Source organism: Lepisma saccharinum, chromosome 27 (genome assembly GCF_977018435.1).
Source record: "Lepisma saccharinum chromosome 27, izLepSacc3.1, whole genome shotgun sequence".
Taxonomy (NCBI): Eukaryota; Metazoa; Arthropoda; class Insecta; order Zygentoma; family Lepismatidae; genus Lepisma; species Lepisma saccharinum.
The window spans coordinates 14,505,942-14,525,438 of record NC_139255.1 but is presented as its reverse complement, the minus strand read 5'-3'; the positions used below and the strand labels follow the sequence as shown (position 1 = coordinate 14,525,438).

At 35.2% G+C, this 19,497-nt stretch overlaps 1 protein-coding gene across 1 annotated transcript in view; it reads left to right on the top strand.

Moving 5' to 3' along the window:
* Positions 1-19,497, top strand: part of LOC145980150 (dipeptidase 1-like) — a 279,360-nt gene that overhangs the window by 107,370 nt on the left and 152,493 nt on the right. The window lies entirely within an intron of this gene.

Here is a 19,497-nt window from a genome sequence, read left to right as displayed (position 1 = left end):
AATTTATTTATCCCTTATTTTTAAGCACTATTTATGGACTTATCATATTTTAAAATTACTACAAAATTATCTAATTTAATCTCAAATGTTATTTTTATTTATAATTGCTTAAAAGATCAGTCAAACTGGTGATGAAAAATATCACTAATTCACTCTTGACTACCTAAACTAAAATAATAATTATTACTTATGCAATATTTAAATGCATTTGAATACTAACATCACTAAAATTGGAGAACGTAATCATTTTCCCTATTCATTTTCAAATATGCTTAGCATATTATTGTAGCAAAGCTTAAAACTAAAACCTTCAGTGGTTTAACCATAAACATTCTGCGATAGAAATATGGATTTCCAAGAATTGGTCCGGATCCAATATCCAAAGGAAAATACTTATTTGAGCGCAATAATATCTTATCATCTATGTATACTTATTCACATAAAAATAAATATTCTCAATAACTTTGCGCTAAATACAAAACTTTGCTAGTATGAAGGTTTGCCTTCTCCTATTAACCTTTGAATTAAAACAATAATTTTAGTGATGTGATGACTATACTAGTATAAATTATACTTCTTAAAAATATTATCGCATATTATAACATTTAAATAAATTAATAAACTAATGTCTTTAAAAAACTTTTTTTATGCACACTTGAGTCGTGTAGGACCTGTTTAATATTAGTGAATGCCGCAACTTGAAATATAATTGCGATGTTTATATTTTAAGGTTTAAAATGTAACACATGAAGTTTAAATATTTAAAATTTAAAGCTATAAAAAAACTAAACAGGGATATTAAGCTATGAATACAATAGCTGAGGAGAAAAAAATATATAAATAATCCACAAAAAAAATCTGTTAACATGTGAGAAACATCCGCGCCGTGTATACTGCTCTCTTAATCCTTTTCTAGCTATCCTATTAAGTTGGCTTTACCTAACTAAGGTGTTTTAAGCATAAATATATATATGTATTATGTGTATAAACTCTTTGACGTCAGTAAGGCCTATTTATGAATGCCACTAAAACACCTATTATTCCTAAACCAGAAGTTTTAATTAATCAAGCGGTTTATATTCTATACGATTGGTAGCGCCACTCTTACTACATTACACTTAGCGCAGTAGCGGACATAATTGCTACACTTTCCTAGAAATATAATTGGCGTTTCATCTCTTCACATGTTGACATGTATTTGATAATAAATAATTTATTGATTAATTAGGGTAACATAAGGCAATGTGACTGACTCGTGAATTCCTCGACTATCTCCTTAATTTAAGCTCCCTTCTTAAGGTGCTAGGAGACTTCAGTCATATTGAATGTAAATGAGCCAACCACAGGACCTTGTTCGTTCCCAAAACTATATTTATTAAAATTTAATATCCTCGTCGCAATGATCTTAACAGTTATAGCTCATGCATTCTAAATCATTTACAAGTTACGGTCAGTTTTAAACAAAATTTAAATTGAAACTTTTAAGAACTTTAATTAATAAACAACAACAAAAAACTTTTGACTTAGCATACTCGCTGCTGGACTCAGTGAATACATAGTGCAAATGAGTATTAGTCAAGACTAAAATTGTTTTCGTCTTTAGCAATAATCTTATTATCCATCTTTTAATTAAAAATTTAATTAATCAAATACATAAAAGTAAAACAGAATCACTGTCTAATTTATAATATCATTGTTTAAAATTAAGTTAAATCCTAGAAGAGGTGAAAATTTTCGAGATGGTTGATCTTTCATAGGCAGGGTACTGGGTTCACGAGCGATTCACTGCGCTAAAATGAGAGAATTGAAAAAACGTCCACGGACGTCCCGGGACCGGCCACATTTTTGATGGAATTGGCCTCCCTAAAATCCGCCATCAAACCTTCCGCCACGTGGAATGACGGACGCCCCTGAAACCACTTCGCCAGCCCGACGCAGATAACCGCGACGGAAGTAGGGCGCAGGGCTATTCCCTGCTCGCCCGTGGCTACCAAGAACAACATCCTACCTTCTTTTCCTCCGCATTATTAGATGTTGCGGGTGGCTAATTCATCCTCCAATTGGAACTCAACATCTGTCATAACAAAAATAATTTCCCTCTAACATTACAAAAGAAACGCGTGCCGCCTTATGAATTCTCTGTTTTAAATGCGTACGTAAACAGTTAATGATTTAACATTTTCACCATGAGTTTCATCCTTTCTTGTCCTGATTAAGTGTAACTGATTAAGCATAAATGAATAAAAAAAAATATATGGCTGAAATCCTGGTACTAGATTCTTAATTTTTATTTATTTCAAATTGATATGAATTAAAATCCCAGCACATCTACCACGTAACGCACTGTTGATGAACCTATCCATTCAATTTTCATTTACTTCCTGGTGAAGTAAATGACAATCCCAGCACCTCCATCCACGTAACGAACTGTTGCTCATTGGGATCTTACCAAGAATCCTAATCATTATGCTTGGGTGATGTAGCTTTGTCATTCATTCATCCTCACTGGTGAGCACTCGCCCTTAGGTAGATAACTTGATGGTAATAGGCGAGAGGTTACTTTTCACACATGAAATGGCACAACACGAAGAATTTGGGTTTATATCTTCTAGTTTAGATCAACATGGTTAGAGAAGGATATTACCTGTCTATTAGATGATGAAGAAGAGTTCCTCGGAGAAAACGCTTAGAGTTGCGCTATGCAGACTCGATCAAGCTTCCCGATTTTCTCGTTCCAAAGCAAAAGACCCCAAGTCGCCCGTTACGCTCTCACTTATCCTTTCTTCCACCACCTGCTTATTCCTCCCTAATACCCGTTGATCAGCAACTTACTTTCAATCAACCAGGAAGATCGACTTGATACTGATTTAGCATTCTTTGAATGCTTGAGAGAGTAACGGCCGACGAAGGAGGTTATTGCTTTTGGCTTGCTACTTTTCACAAATCAGGGGAACCTGTTACGATATAAACGCTAGATTGTGTAGTCCAGCATATTGTTCAATTTAGTATTCACGAACACTATTGCTTGTTTATTCTAGTCATTCTATAACATTTCTTAGCATCTGTTCTTGGTTTTTTAGTCGGTGATGAATAAAAATAAAGTTTTTCATATCTTCTACATGTTCACGGCTTTTACCACCAATACAAATACATTATTTCAAGTGCTGAATACATCCAATTTTATACACCATTCTTTCGCTTACAGCACTCATTGCAACATTATATTGACACATATTATACCTACCAGAGCAATAGTTTAATATCCTCGTCACTAAAAGAATCATTAGGTATCCATGCGAATACCCCATGGCACAGCAAACATTACACACAAAATCATCCTGGCAGTAACACTTGACAGGTTTAATTCATTTCTCAGTTTGTTCTTTCATGTTAATTCCTTCTACGTTAATCCTCTCTCGCTTAATCCATTTTGGAATAAATCCACCAGCTGCTGCCCTCTCTTGACGGCAACTCTAAACTGAACATGGAACGGTGACACGTTAATAACATGATGTCACTCCACTTTCTATGGTTTATATTAGTTTTGGTCATATTATTTTAATTGCTTTTGCTTTGATTGTTACCATACCGAACGCCAAGTGAGGCTACACATTCGCTCCGCTCCAATTAATAAAATATTTTTCCATTTAAATATTTATATTGCGCTACGTTCCGCTTGCATTAATACTGTTTGCGAGCATTAATTTAATGCAAACAAAACCACAAACCTCGAAAATTTGCATGTGGAATGAGTGGTATTGGTCAGTTCTCTAGGGAATTAATAAATATTTCATCTGTCTCTATTTTAAACCATTTATTGTTCATGTTATGTGTCCCAACGGTACAATGAATTCCACTGTATTGTTAGAGTTATGTGGAGTAGTGTATTATCGTGTCGGATGCTTTTTTTTCTGGGTTATGCAATTTGTGTGTGGCATTTATTATTTTTGTACATGATGTGTTATTTGGAAAAATAGTGCTAAATTTGTAATTTTTGGGTTGGCAAAGGTACTGTCTCTTCTTCTTCTTCTTCTTCTTATAAGGCGCTACAGCTCTTTATGGGCTTTGGCCTGCTCAATTACATCCTTCCATTCTTCTCTACTCAACACACATTTCTTCCAGTTCTGTGTCTTCAGTTTTCTTATGTCATTTCTGACATCGTCTATCCATCTGGTTTTGGGCCTTCCTTGTGATCTTGTAGCAATAGGTCTCCTATTGTAAATTTGTTTCACAATTCTTTCTTCGGGCATTCTTTCAATATGACCCAACCAGCTCAATCTTTGTGTTTTGATAAATCTTCTTATATTCTTACTCTTTATTAATGTTTCAAGCTCTTCGTTTGTTTTTATTCGCCATATATTATTAGATTGTCTCGTTGGGCCATATATTTTCCTTAATATCTTTCTTTCAAATATCATTAGTTTTCGAAATATATCTTCTTTCAGCACCCAGGTTTCACAGCCACATGTAACCACAGGTCTTGATATGGATTTATACAGCTTTAATTTTATTTTTCTGGAAACTAGTTTGGATTGGAATATCCTCTTATTCGCATAAAATGCTCTATTTCCAGCTGCAATCCTTTCTTTAATTTCGTCTTCGATTTCATTGTTTCCATTTACTATTGACCCGAGATATTTAAATGACTGTACCTGCTCTATGTGCATTGTATCTATATCCTCTTTTTGTTGTTTGATTTTTCTTCTTGTACATCTCATATACTTTGTCTTTTTTTCGTTCACTATTAGTCCATATTTCATTGCCTGTTGCTTTAGTTTCACTAGTGAGTCCACCATTGATTGCTTAGTTCTTGTAGTAATTACTATATCGTCTGCATATGCACAGATCTGTCTTAATCTTGTTGAAATGTTTCCTCTGATTTCCAACTTCTGAATTATTTCATCCATGACTATGCTAAATAAAGTTGCTGATAATGGGTCTCCTTGTTTTACTCCTCTATTTATTGCAAATTTCTGACTAAAATCATTGTTTCCTTTTACTACTGCTGTAGTGTTTTGTAATGTCGACTTTATTAATCTTATTAGTTTGTTTGGGACATTAATTTTCTTTAGACATGTAGGGATTATATTTCTATTTACTGAGTCAAATGCTTGCATAAAATCGATAAATATGTTATGCAATTCAATATTATATTCATAACATTTTTCATATATTTGTCGCAGTATGAATATATTGTCAACTGTAGATCTATTTGGTCTAAATCCCATTTGATATTCACCCAATTTGTTTTCTGTAATTTCAGAGATTCTATTTTGTAGAAGAATTGCAAAGATTTTGTATGCGACATTCAGAAGCGTAATTGGTCTGTAGTTATTACACTGCAAACTGTCTCCTTTTTTAAAGATTGGGCAAATGATACCATGTAGCCATTCTTGTGGCATTTCCTCTTTATTCCATATGTTGAGTATCAAATTATAAATTTTATTCCTTATCATATATCCTCCGTGTCTTATCAGTTCTGCTGTGATATTATCTGAACCAGGTGACTTATTCATTTTTAAGGATTTTATGATTTTATTTACCTCCTCATATGTTGGTATTGGTATTTCAGTATCATTTTCCAATTTTTCGGGTATTTCATCTTCATACGGTACGTGTTCCCAATTTAATAATTCCTGAAAGTACTCTTTCCATCGGAGTAATACTTTTTCTTTCTCAGATATTACTTCTCCAGATGCATCTTTACATAATGAAGTTGCATGAGTGTAGTTCCTTACATGAGATGTCACAGCCTTAAAAAAATTTCTTGAATCCTTTCTTCTATGGTATTCCTCAATCTCTTTGATTCTATCATTTATCCATTCTTTTTTCTTCTTTCTGCATACATTGTTGGCAATTCTCCTTTTATTCTCATATTCTTCACAATTTGCCCTTGTGTGTCTCTGTAAACATCTTTGACGTGCAGCATTTTTCTGATTTATTACCATTTTACATTCATTATCCCACCATTCATTCCTTGGTTTACCAACTTGCTTTTGTATTACTTCAGTTGCTGTTTCCAGAATAGCTTCTTTGAGTTGTTTCCAATCTTCATTTATATCTTGGGTATCAATAATGTTTTCCAAATTTTGACTCATTTTTTTCCTATATTGTTTCAGAATTTCTTTACTATGCATATTGCTTTTATTCCATTTTATCTGTTTTCTTGGAATACTATTTCGTACAGGTATTAATTTCTGTTTGATTACTGCCTTGACCAAAAAATGATCCGAATCACAATTCAGACCCCTCATTGTTTTTACATCCTGCACCATTTCCTTTTTATGTTCGTTTACTAAAACATGGTCAATTTGGTTGGTAGTTTTCCCATCTGGGGACACCCAGGTACCTTTATGTATCTTTTTATGTTCATACTGTGTACTCATTACAGTCATATTATTTGCAATAGCATAGTTACATACTAATTCTCCATTATTATTGGTTATCTCATGCAATGTATGTTTACCTGTTACTTCTTTAAATGCATCCTCTTTTCCTATTTTTGCATTTAAATCTCCCAACAGGACTATCAGGTCATGTCTCGGGGTTTTATCTTGCACTACTTGCAGTTCTTCATAAAACTTATCTTTAATGTCATCATCTTTCTCTTCTGTTGGAGCATACACGTTTATAAATGTCACATTACAGAACCTTCCCTTCACTCTAAGTTTAGATATTATTTCACTACACGGTTCAAATCCTAGTACATGTTTTACCATTTCTCTCTTTACTAGGAATCCAGTTCCATGCTGACCCGTAGTTTCTTTACAACTATAATACACAGAGTATTTATCTTTCTTGATTTCTCCTTGTCCTTTCCATCTTACTTCCTGTAATGCGACTATCTGCAACTTTGTTGCTAAGACTTGGTCAGCTATTTCTTGCATTTTTCCAGTTTTTAGCATAGTCATGATATTCCATGTTCCTACACAGATTATATCTTTCTTATTCCTTTTCATATGCCTAGGTCGTTTTCCATTAATCCATCCGGCTTTCTGTAATTGAGCTTTTTTAGCGGAAGGTTATTTTTATGAGACCAGGGTGCTGGCCTAGTGCTCAACCCCCATTTCTTTGGAGGACCAGGATTTTCTGTTAGGGTTTACTCCCTTAGCTGATAACATCCAGTTTAGGCGCTGGATACTCGCCTTCACCCTCCTCCGTCTGCTACAGCATCGGCCCGCCGATGTTTTCCACTGTATTGTTAGAGTTATGTGGAGTAGTGTATTATCGTGTCGGATGCTTTTTTTCTGGGTTATGCAATTTGTGTGTGGCATTTATTATTATTGTACATGATGTGTTATTTGGAAAAATAGTGCTAAATTTGTAATTTTTGGGTTGGCAAAGGTACTGTCTCTAGTATACATTTTCCTAGATTAGGAAGATGTCTGGCATCAATTTACTTATTTAATTTAGTTAATTAAGCGTTTGTTTGGTAATGTATAGCCTTTAGCTACAGTGGGTTGTTAGGAATATTGGACGGTCAAACTGAAGTCACAGATCACTAAAGTTTTGACCAAATTATTGAAATAAAATAGGATCTCTTGACCTTAAATTTCTACAGTAACAAATAACAGTTTCATCACTGTCACTCCAGGTATGGCCAAAATTTTAATACATGCTAAAGGTATACATTCTATTTGTATTCAACATTCCTACATAGCATATAATGTCAAAACTCAGTCATCAAAATTGTGAATAGTCTGCAGTTCACAATGAAATACGTATCAGTACCTGTTCAGTGAAAGTAATTTGTGAATCGTATTAAAAAACGAACTAACCAAATTCCCAGCTCCTCTTGAGAATTCCAAGGTAATGGAATTTAGATTGACTTGTTAATTTCAGATTCCCCACAGATAATTCACTGTTATTGCAGTTTCTTTTTTCTGTTGCCGAAAGAGTTTGCGGAATAACTGGAAAACAGCTTCCACACAGCTGTGAGGTACTGTTCATCACATTCCCTGTTAATTCTGTTATAGAATTTACAAGTTGTATCCATTGTAATGTTTTGTACTAATTAGACTACTTAAATATTTATACCTACACACTGATCAACAGTGAGTTTATTAAATATATATTTTTGCTGTATTATTTTGTTTTCTTGGATATTGGTTACTTTTATACAATTTTATTTCTTTGCTTTTTGACAGAATTCTCTGTCAAATTGAATTCTGCCGCTATGCGCCATCTTGCTCTAGAGATACTGGAATAAGGAATAGTCGTTATCTCTTTGATGTATCGGGTTGATGCGATAGATTGATTTGTTTGCTTTATTTAACTTCGCTTTTTCTGCCACGTTTGGTTAATTTGCGAAGATGGGGATGAGTGATGATATGATGTAATTAATGGAAGGACACTCACAAACATCCATGCCCAGGCAGGGAATCAAACCCGAACACCTGGCGTCGTAGCGTGATGTGAAAACCATTCCACCTCGGGGCCCGGCTTGATGCGATTCAAATTTTTGCTCACTGTGGGAACACTCGGTTCGGAATATAGGCATTGGTCTAAAAAATTTGCATGTGCAATATCACAGACAGACTTTGTTACACAGTCTGCCAGATTCCGTGACTTAGTTGTTATCATATTACGATACGAGGCCAGGGGTCCCTGAGACCTATCTTCGCAATTAGCCAAAAGGGGCAGAGAAGCGAAGTAAAAAAGAACAACTCAATGTTTTACCCAAATTGTCAGTAGATGTAACGCTGTTGAACAGGACCGTGTCAAATTGAAAGAAGAACAACACATCTGTAAGTGCTTTTCGTGTATCAGTTTAAACTGGAGCATTCTACTTAGGGCGAAAAACATTATTATATATATTATTAATATAATCTTATTCATCTTATATGAATTCACCGTACGTCAGCGTATGTGAAATTTAGTTTGGTATTGTCACACTGGAGAATGAGCTCCGTGGCAACCGACCGACAATTTTTTCAGATGAGCTCCTGGAGGTATAGTCGAAGTAGTCCTGGGGCAAAGTGGTTTTGCATTAAGAGACAAACTTGGTATGTATCATACCACAGTTGTTCGGAGCCTCAGAGTCATCGGTCAGGTGGAACCGTTGGACACATAAATTTACACTAAAAGTTTGCAATTCTCTTACTCTAAAGTAACAAACTATGGAGATTATGCACCAAATTGTCACGTCTGACGAAAAAAGGACATGGAACAATGTATGGATGGTGATCAGCGTGAAGGGAGCTGTCCAATACCAGCTCTCCACCTACTAAGGACCTTGCTGCTTGTTTGGTGGTCTACTGTTAGAGTGACCCATCATGTGTTCCTCCGTCTTGTCTAGACTGTCACTGTGAATGATTACAATGCTGAACTGTATAAAATGCATCGTCGACTTCTCCGCAGGCATCCATCAGTGGTCAACAGATAAGGTGACGTCATGTTGCATGACAATGCCAAGCCACACTTTGTTCAAAAAAAATGTACAGACCCTCAGTTATTTGCAGTATTAAACCCTTGATCACCCACCATACACCCTTGACTTTTCTCCCACTAATTATTACCTCTTTCGCAATCTTGATCACTTTCTGGCAAAAATAATACTTTCTGCTGACAAATAGAGGCGCAGTTAACTATTTCATCGTATCAAAGAATCATGACTTCTTTCTCGCTGAAAATCAGTTGTTGGCAGAGAGATGACAAACGTGTTTGACTCGCAATGAAGGCAATGATATACAATTATATATTGTATATTGCCAATTAGGATAGAAAGCTACAACAAAAATTTAAAACTACTTAAATTTATATTTCACTTACCTATAATTCCGTAACTAGCCAACAAAATTAATTACATGCAGCCACAACAACACAAAAACTAAAAATTTTGAATTTTGCAATTCGTTTTATGAATATTACACACACATTTAATAAAATATGTTGCAACAAAATTTTGTCCATTTGGCATGACTGGTTGGGGTCTGCCATAGGTTCCATTCGATGCAGTCCAAGTTTTTTTCTTTAGGCTATATTTGAGATCACTCCAAAAGTGGCACAACTGCACATTTTTTGGAAATTCTATTGCTTGCTTGTATTTTTCGAACTCGACAGTGGACCTCTGGTTTCTCGGTGGTATACACGCACCACTTCGCCATGGGTGCCTGTCAATTGATTGATTGATTGATTTTGTGTTTTGTGACTGTCATCTTTTTACAACATTCACAATGAAGTTGTATTAATGATAAAAATCTTTGATAAGAAGAAAGACATTTCATTATCACTGTTACTGTTCGAATTATGTATTATGGGATATAGTGTAATATATACCAATTCGTAAGTAGATTTCTGTATTTTCAGTCATAAAACAAATAATATATTTGTAATAGTTGCTAATACAAAACTAACAGCAACAATTATGGCGACCTTCAGCCAGGATTCGTGAATATATAGTATGGAAGTTATCTTCTGATTACTTTAAATAATGGATCGGAAGCAACATTCTTACAAGTTAAGAACGGGAGTTTTCTTAAGATCCGATGTCGTCGATAGTTTCAGGGAAAATGAAACTATTGAAGAAAATGCTGAACCAATGAAGAATATTATTTGTTGCAGTAACATTGAAGCAGATTCCCGTCTTGTGAAGTGCAATAACTGCAATAAATGGGAACATTTGGAGTGCAGAGGTTTGACTGGAATGCACTGGGTAATATTTAGCTCTTCTAATGAAAGCTATTTTTGTAAATCTTATAAACCAGATTTTGATCCTTTTTTGTTAAAATCATATACAAGTACAGTGAATCCAAACTTGGACAAGATTATTGCTGCATTTCAAATTACGGTTACCAAAGTTTGCAGCAAAATAATGAAAATCTTCAAGAAAAGTTGCAACAGAACATTCGCTGTGAATTGGAACAAAATAATGAAATGTTGCAAAAGGAGTTGCAAAAGGATATGCAACAAAATAATGAAATGTTGCAAAAGGAGTTGCAAAAGGATATGCAACAAAATAATGAAATGTTGCAAAAGGAGTTGCAAAAGGATATGCAACAAAATAATGAAATGTTAAAAAGGGAATTGCAACAAAATAATGAAAATCTGGATGAGAAGTTTCAAGCCATTCGAAATGAATTACAGCAGCATAATGTTAGGTTTAACGGCCGGCTTGATCATATTGAACATTCGTTACAAGATGTTGCCCAAACTTGTCAAAATGTTAGCAGTGAGTTGAGGTGTAAATTGGATGAAGGTATTATTACAATACATGTCGAAGTTTCAGTTATTCAAGAACAAATGAAGAGTCATGACGGAAAGTTGGCAAGGTTGGAAGTCTGCAATGAGGAAATTATGGAGAAATTTACTCAACATGAGGTTAGTTTTGAAACATTAAATGCGGAATTAGATAGAATGAAGGTAGTTCAGACTGCTACATGTAGCTCTGAAACCTTGGTAAATGACCTTAGAGATAGGGTTATTTCCTTGGAACAAGGCAATGGCATCAGCAACAGTGTTGCTAAAGAAACTTTGAATGGAAGACGAGAACTGAGGGAAGAGGATGGAAATAGTAAACAAACTGAGCATGTGCCTTGTAAAACAAATAATGCAAATTCAAATCGAAGATCACGAAACGTTAAATTTCGGGCTAGTGCTCGAAGTGACAAACGTGGTGTTGGTTCTTCGGGTTATGATTCATCTGATATTGATGTAACTGCAATTACTAAAGGTAAATCTGGTCAGAACGCTACTTCATTAGGAACTGATTTTACCTATAGGCTTTCCAATACATCTTATTTGTGGGATCCTCCATCACGTGACGAATCACCTGCTCATTTCACTACACATCCGTTGGCCAATAGGGACTTCGCACTTTCGGAGAATACATATAGAATGCATTACAATGAACCTTGTTCTACTAACCATTATGGTTCTGGAAGTCTCTGAATGCCAGTTTTCATAATGAAACTCAGTGTTGTACAACGAAAGCTTATTCAAATAATCCAATTTCACAAATGTGTTTTCAGCATACACCTTCATGTGAGAAGCCATTATATACTGTGGCTGGTTTTACAAATGCTACAACTTCAATGAGTCCGATGTTTTGTAATCAAAATTACATTCCCAGAAATGACATTTTGAATGATCCAATTAACATTGCTTCTAAGAATTCTCAGTCTCCAAATTTTGAATCAAACCAGTTTTGTAAACCTGCGCGTGCAGAATGTAATACAAATATTTCTGCAAGAAACCCATATGGAGAATGCCCAGGTAAAGTTATTCGTGTAAATGAGCTAAGCCAGTTACCACGTGTTAACAATGTTAAATTTGATTGGTGTATCTTCACAATATCACCTGAAAGTTATTCAGAAATGTTTCTACAATACTGCAGCTTATTGGTTCAATAGTGAAAGACGGAATTTCTCATCATATGATGATTTTGTGTGCAAGTTTCTTGAACAATTTGCTTCGAATGATTTGTTAGAAAGCCAACTGACAGTTTTGCGTTCTCGTAAATACAACACATCTTCTGGTTTATCATTAGAAGCGTACGCATTGTAGGTATATTCATCTTATTGCAACCTTGTAGAAAAGCCTAAACAAGCTGAGATAATAAGAGTAATTCTGAAGCAATTGCCAGAAACAGTTTCTAAGAATGTGGGTTGTCACGAAATTTCCAACCTTAAACAATAAACACAAAAACTCAGGACAATAGACTTATATTCTAGTGACAAAACCAAATCTTTGTCCCTACCTGGTGATTATATAAGTGGGGAGTACAACTCGAATAGGTTCGAAAAATCTAGACATTTTGTAAGGCAAGTGTCTATGAAAAATAAATCATCCAGTGATTCATCTACCCAAACAGTAGCTTCAGAGAGACTTATGGGCCAACCAGCTGCTAGGAATCCTAGAAAAAACTATAGACAATCTGGAGTTAACCAAGAGAGCTATAGGCGACAAGGTAACGATCGAAGTTTGTACTTTCATAATAACAATTGAAGAACAAACACTAAAAGGAACGCTAGTAATGGCAATAATACAGATGCACCTAGATACAACAGGAATAGAAGATTTCAAAGTCCGACCAATACAGAATTACGAGGTGACTCCATTAACACTAACTCAGAGATTTCAGCAAGGAACAATGGAAATTTCCGAAATGGAATGAATTGCAATGACATTAGTTTAAATCAAGAATGTTCCTCAGTAACTAATGTTACTAGTGGGAGCCCTCCGAGAACATTAAACAACTATGGCGGGGAAATTCGCTCCCATTCGCCCTGCCAAAGGATGACAACATGGAGCCTTACTACCTGTCAAATGATCTACTCGTGTAAGTCTTGTCTCGGTGACTTAATAGAGTTAAATATTTAGCGTTAATATTCTGACGTTATCAACAGAAGCCTGTTTACCTGTTGCATTTTTGCTGGAGTGGTTTGATTCAGAGCCTGAGTGGACTATTACAGATAAAGAAACTCCTACACCTTTACTTGAAGCACCAGAAATACAGGGAAGAATTTGTGACTTGTTTCTTAATTATTTTAATTGACACTGGTAGTCAATGTAATTTGTTGGATTACAAGGTTTGGATCACTCTAAGTTCTTTATTGCCAAGTATAAAGCTGGAACCAATAGAAGGAATTCAGTTGGCTTGTTTCGCTGGTGAGCAACGTATAAAAGTTGTAGGTTTTAAATATGTCATTATGCAGTTGGAAGATGAATTTTCCACGTGGGTTTATATGTAGTTAAACAATTACATGCCGATTTGATCTTGGGAGCACCATTTTTGTTGCAGTACAAAGCTATAATTATATTCAATAAATAATTCAACAAATTATATTCAACAAATAATTCATTCAAGTGGTAAGGAAGTATCAGCTCCTTTTGTTCCGAGTTCCACAAATAATGCTTGCTCGCAAAATTCCGTAATTGAATCTTGTTAAACTTTGACATTTGAATCTTCTCACGTTAATGATTCTGTTTATCTGACTTCTGAAGAAGATATCCATCAGAAAGTTTATGGCAACGAATATTGTGAAGCTGGAGTTGCTGATAATTTATTTAATTTATTACTGAAGTATCAAGATGTGTTTTCGGACAAACCAAAGGCAGCCAAGGTGGAATCTTATGACATAGAGCTAGATACGAATGAACCTATAGTGGCATCTTCGTACCCTATTCCATTCGCTAGGCGAGATGATATGGAGAAAGAATTAAAGAAATGGAAATGTGGGGAGTAATTCATGAAAGTACTTCTCCATACCGGAACCCTCTCCACATAGTTCCAAAGGCAGGTGGATTGTGGCGTCCTGTTGCTGATTTTAGGAAGCTGAATGAACATGTAATTTCACCCATGACACAGGTTGAACCTATATCTGAACTTTTGCCTAGGTTGAGAGGCGCAAAATTCTTTTCGACGATTGACCTAACTTGTGGATATTTTCAAATACCACATCTTTCTCATATCGTGGAATTTTAATGGAATTTCATTTTTGCCTTTTGGTATTAAGAGTTTGAAGTCCACTTTATGCACAATAAGGCTAATCGGGACTGGACCTACAGTTTATACTAGGATCCGAACCACATTGTGCCTCCATCGGGTATCGAACCTGGGACTCATTGATTACAAGACTACTACTAAACCACTGCACTATCGGGGAGCACGTCATTTGAGATATAATATTAAATTTCATCTATGATCTGAACTTTAAAAAATGTCCACTCGACAACAGGATGCTATTTTGAAGAGCGTAAACTCTGTGAGAACATTACTAGAGTGGCGAGAGTTGAAATCGAGTGATTATTGCATTTTTACGACGTGACTGCCGTCAATTAACAAATCGTTGGAAGGAGACGAGATAGCGACTATGAAAACCCATATGGAAACAAAAAACGAGAAAAAAAAACTGAACGATTGGAACTAGAGGAAAATGTCCGTACCGCTGGTGCGGACAGCAAATTTTTGGAACAAGTGGACATGGGTCACGTGCAGCATTTTGGGAATGCTTTTCAATTACACGAATTAGTAGCTGAAGCTATTTACTAGCTGCATTGCAGGCGCAAAGTTTGTACATTTTGATACTGCACCAGAACAGTGAAAAACTTTTGCACGTCGTGCTGTCTTCTCTGTGTTCACCACTTAATTAAGAGCATTGTCTTTAAAAGAATATATATTATCTCAGACTTACTTTAAGCAGAATAGGTATATTACCATTTTTACAAACCGGAAATTACTGAAAGAAAGTGTAGAGAGATACAAAATGTTATAAATGAACAAAAATGCATATTATGAGAAAATATATTGTTATAGTAGTGGGTCTAAATGAAAAATGTACATAGGAAATACTAACAATGAAAAGTCTGCCTCAGATAAATTTACATTCATTCTTTAATAATTTTCTTAGCACCTTCAAATATTTAACTCTGTAATTTTATGACATTTCATTTTCCTTGATGAAATTATTAATTTAAGAATATTTCTCCCTCATTTTAATCATCAGCTACAGCAAATACATTTTTTGTAATTGTGACGGGCGTGATACGTACTTCTCAGACTTGACTTTAGGACTTGGCTCTGTCTTTCAGAAAACTCTCAGAAATATATGGGTGTTCTGAAACAATTTTTTTTCATTTTCACAAAGCAAACTTTACTCAACATTTAGATGCTGTTTGTTTCTAAAAACATTACTACAAACATTTTTATAAACATATTTTGCCTGTGATTGGTGTGACGAATTTTGTGACGGGTGTGACACCATTCACAATATTTACTTTGCAGCATTAAGTAACAATGCCAAGGTTATGAACCTGATTAAAATTCTTAGATTTCTCAAACTAAGGTTTGTTTCAGAAATGAAGTGTGATACTTTAGAGCATAAGATATAGAAACAATCAATTAGACAATGAAACGAATTAGAATTAATTTAGTTTTCTTATGGTAATAAAACCAAATTAAGTGCAGACATCACACATAAAGTCACACTTCTACTTGAAAAATAATAGGTTTGAAATAATGTTATTTAAAAACCATGAAACTAATGTTTGTATTAATAATTCCAAATTCTGCATAGTTTTCCTTTATAAGTTCATACATAAGTGATACTTTGAATAAAATGAAATTACCTTTGTTTGTTCACTTTCACATGGAATGGCACTAATAATTGTGTAATAGATGCCCCATTGCTAAACTCAGAGGTTTCTTGTCACTACCTTGACATATCATACACACTCATATACCTGTCATACATGAAAGTCTTAATCAATAATGATCAGTGTCCACCTCTATGGAGGATTGGTTAGCACAGCGTCCTGTGACGCGAGAGGTTCTGGGTTCTAATCCCGGACTGGACTTTGATGTTCTTTGCGAATTTTCCTTTATCGATTTCGTTATATCATCACTATTCCTTATCTTCGCAATTAGACAAAGTAAAATAAACCAAATCAATCCATCAATAACAATCAGAAAATTGCTCAAAATATTTATCTGCCACCATCATTGGAAATTTGTTTGCTCCCCTTCAAAGTCAAATGCTTCAAAATCTTTAACTCTTCACTGAAAAATGTCAGTAGGAAATATGAACTAATTTGTCGTGGCCAAACCAGGTTAAAACAAAAGTTGACCCAACACTGCAACCTTCCTCTAGGCAACAATGTCCTTAAAATGATATCTCTAAAACAAGACATTCTGTAGCTACTATTAGAATAAGTTTACGTTGTTGTTAGGAATAATTGAGCAGTTTGTGATTTAAAATGCAAGGATAGAACAGAATACCTTTCATATAGTAGCCAACGGTAGTGACGTCAATGCTAGTAGATCACGCATTTTTGTGCTTATTAACTAACCTATAGATGTTCAGTAACTAAGAAGTGACTAGCGCCCCAAACGGTTTGAACGAAAACTATCAAACCTAAAATGATGGACAATTAATGGGATCTGCCTTGTAAAGGTTTGTCATAAGTTTTTGACCAGAGACTAACTCATAAAACGATCACAAAAATTCAAGCGATATACACTCTAAAGAATATTTGTAGCTATTACATTTTGCGTAGTACTGCGCTACGTGCATATTCAAGCAATTGAAACTTTTTAATAAACTGTTGTATAGATTTTAGACTTTCATGGACGATTGTGACGCATTTCGCTACTCTCAAAGTTGGTTATTGACTAACCTGTGGTAACGAACCAGGGACCAAGGACTAAGTTTTGTTATAAACACGTTTCGATTTAGTATTGCTTTATTTTACTTTCTGAACCAAAATTTAGGAGAATTTGAAGCTTATGTGAATGTTTCCCTCTTTGCCATTCCTAGCATGTTTAGGAATTCAGTGGTGATTAGTTTTGCGATTAGGCCTTGTGCTGTGAAAAATGTGTTCTGCCATATGTGAAGCATCGTAATGGCGCCCACGGACCACAGATTCGTGTAGAGGACATCAAAACAAACAACTTTTCTCAGTAACATTTTTCTCGTTGGTGCGTCAATTCGACGCTACAGACGTTCAAAAAAGACCGTTTTGCCGCCTGGATGCTGGCAACCCAACCCAACATTTGATCGTATCTGTGACGTCATTTCCTGCGGCGAAACAGCGCACGGCAGTGTTACAAGGAACACACAAATTTTGTGAAAAATGACAAACTACCAACCACATTATTAGCTGTAAAACGAAGCGAGAAACGCGGATAGTAAACTGAACACCATAGCCTACCAGCCAGAAGATCAGCAGTCATCTCAGGGGAAGGGGGAAGTGAACCAACGATATGAGAAATGGTAAAAAACGTATTCAAAATGAAGTGTCATTATCGGATTTTTTCTCAGCCTACATGTCAAATATCCACAACAATAAATTTTATTGTACTTACAACTTACATGTGGCTGTTTACGCCCAGCTACATGTCAATTATATTTGCAAATCTCGTTGCAAGGTTGATATCTACAGGTTTGTGTCCAGATGCCTTGTGGTACTTTTGTGTTGATAACGGAAGTATCTGAGGTTCATGTTGTTATATTACGGCTAAAACACGTACATCCACAGTAACAATCTAATGATGAATCACTAGCGAATATACTGCCCTGTTCAGAGTTGCAAACTATTACATGTGTATCCGGTGCGTAGATAAACACAGTCGTCGGAGAGTTTGTTTTACTACCATTTATATCCCTGTATTCTCAACCATGTTTGTCACTTGCCTCATAATGCCCTGAATATGCATTATATTATGTGTTGCTTACCTTTGGAATCTTGAGTTCTTTCATTTCTATTTTGTCATCTGTTCAGTGTGTCACAGACAACTAGTATCAGAAGGACGAAGTGGATAGACTAAATTGTAGATACAAACTTGATAACTAGATTTGCAAATATTTGATATGTAAGCTAAGACAATTCGATTTGACTACTTCCATTTGAATTCCATTTTCTTTCTACCATATTTCGTATCGTTTGTTTACTTCCTGTTAGGTTACAGAAGGTGTTATCTCGTTTTGTTTTATGGTACATAATGTGGCTGATTGTAGCTATGTCATTTTCATAGAATATGTGTGTTCCTGGCAACCCTGGAACGCATCGCTTCACGACGGGATATGACGTCACAAATGTAATTAAATGTTGTGTGTGGTTGCCAGTATTCAGGCGGCAAAACGAGCTTTTTTGAACGACTGTATCGCCGAAACGATTCGCCAACGAGAAAAATGTTACTGAGAAAAGTTGTTTGTTTTGATGTCCTCTATACGTTTCCGTGGTCCGTTGGCGCCATTAAAATGACACCCTGTATAATTGACTAGGAATTGGGTATTTAACAAACGTAGACATTTCTGTACAGAATTTCTACAAACGTATTTAGCTGAGTATCGTGTTAGATTACACTACCTTGCCCTTTTACCATTCATATTGAATAAATATACCATCCACTAAGTAGTCTCAAAGCAGACAGGTTGAATTTTATCTCTCTAAGGAAAGGTAGAAATCCTACATGCTTTTTGTATGTGTAACTTAAATTCATGTAAAACAACGTTTAAGTTTAGTTGGAAAATAAATCTTCCTTGTATCCTACAAATCCATGATTATTACCGTGCAAATTATTCATGACTATTTTTATTAATTTTTCTTTTACAGGCTATGCGTTTTTAAGTAATGGATTTTTATGCTTGCTGGTGCAGATGTTGTCAATAGCTTGTTTTCAGTTTTATGTTAATTCTTGAAACGTGTTGGGTCAAATAAATTGCACGAGCAAGTTAATGAACAATTTCACGTTAATATCATGGATCCTACTGTACCACAGAGACCGGTGGGTCGCAATGGTCGGTGAGAAACGTCCTTGTTTATCTTTTTAAAGTTGCCTTTAAAAGAAGGTGCAGTTACGAAATAACAATACATATGTTTCCAAAACCACATTAAAGAATCCAATTAGTTTTTTAGACCTGTTTCATAGTATAAAAATCCAATAAAGAGAATAAATGCTTTTACTTCTTGCTGTACATGTGGCTTGACTAGATACATGGTGGATTAATATAATGTGTTGACGCCTCTAAAGAGTGTTTTTGACAAAATGGCGTTCTT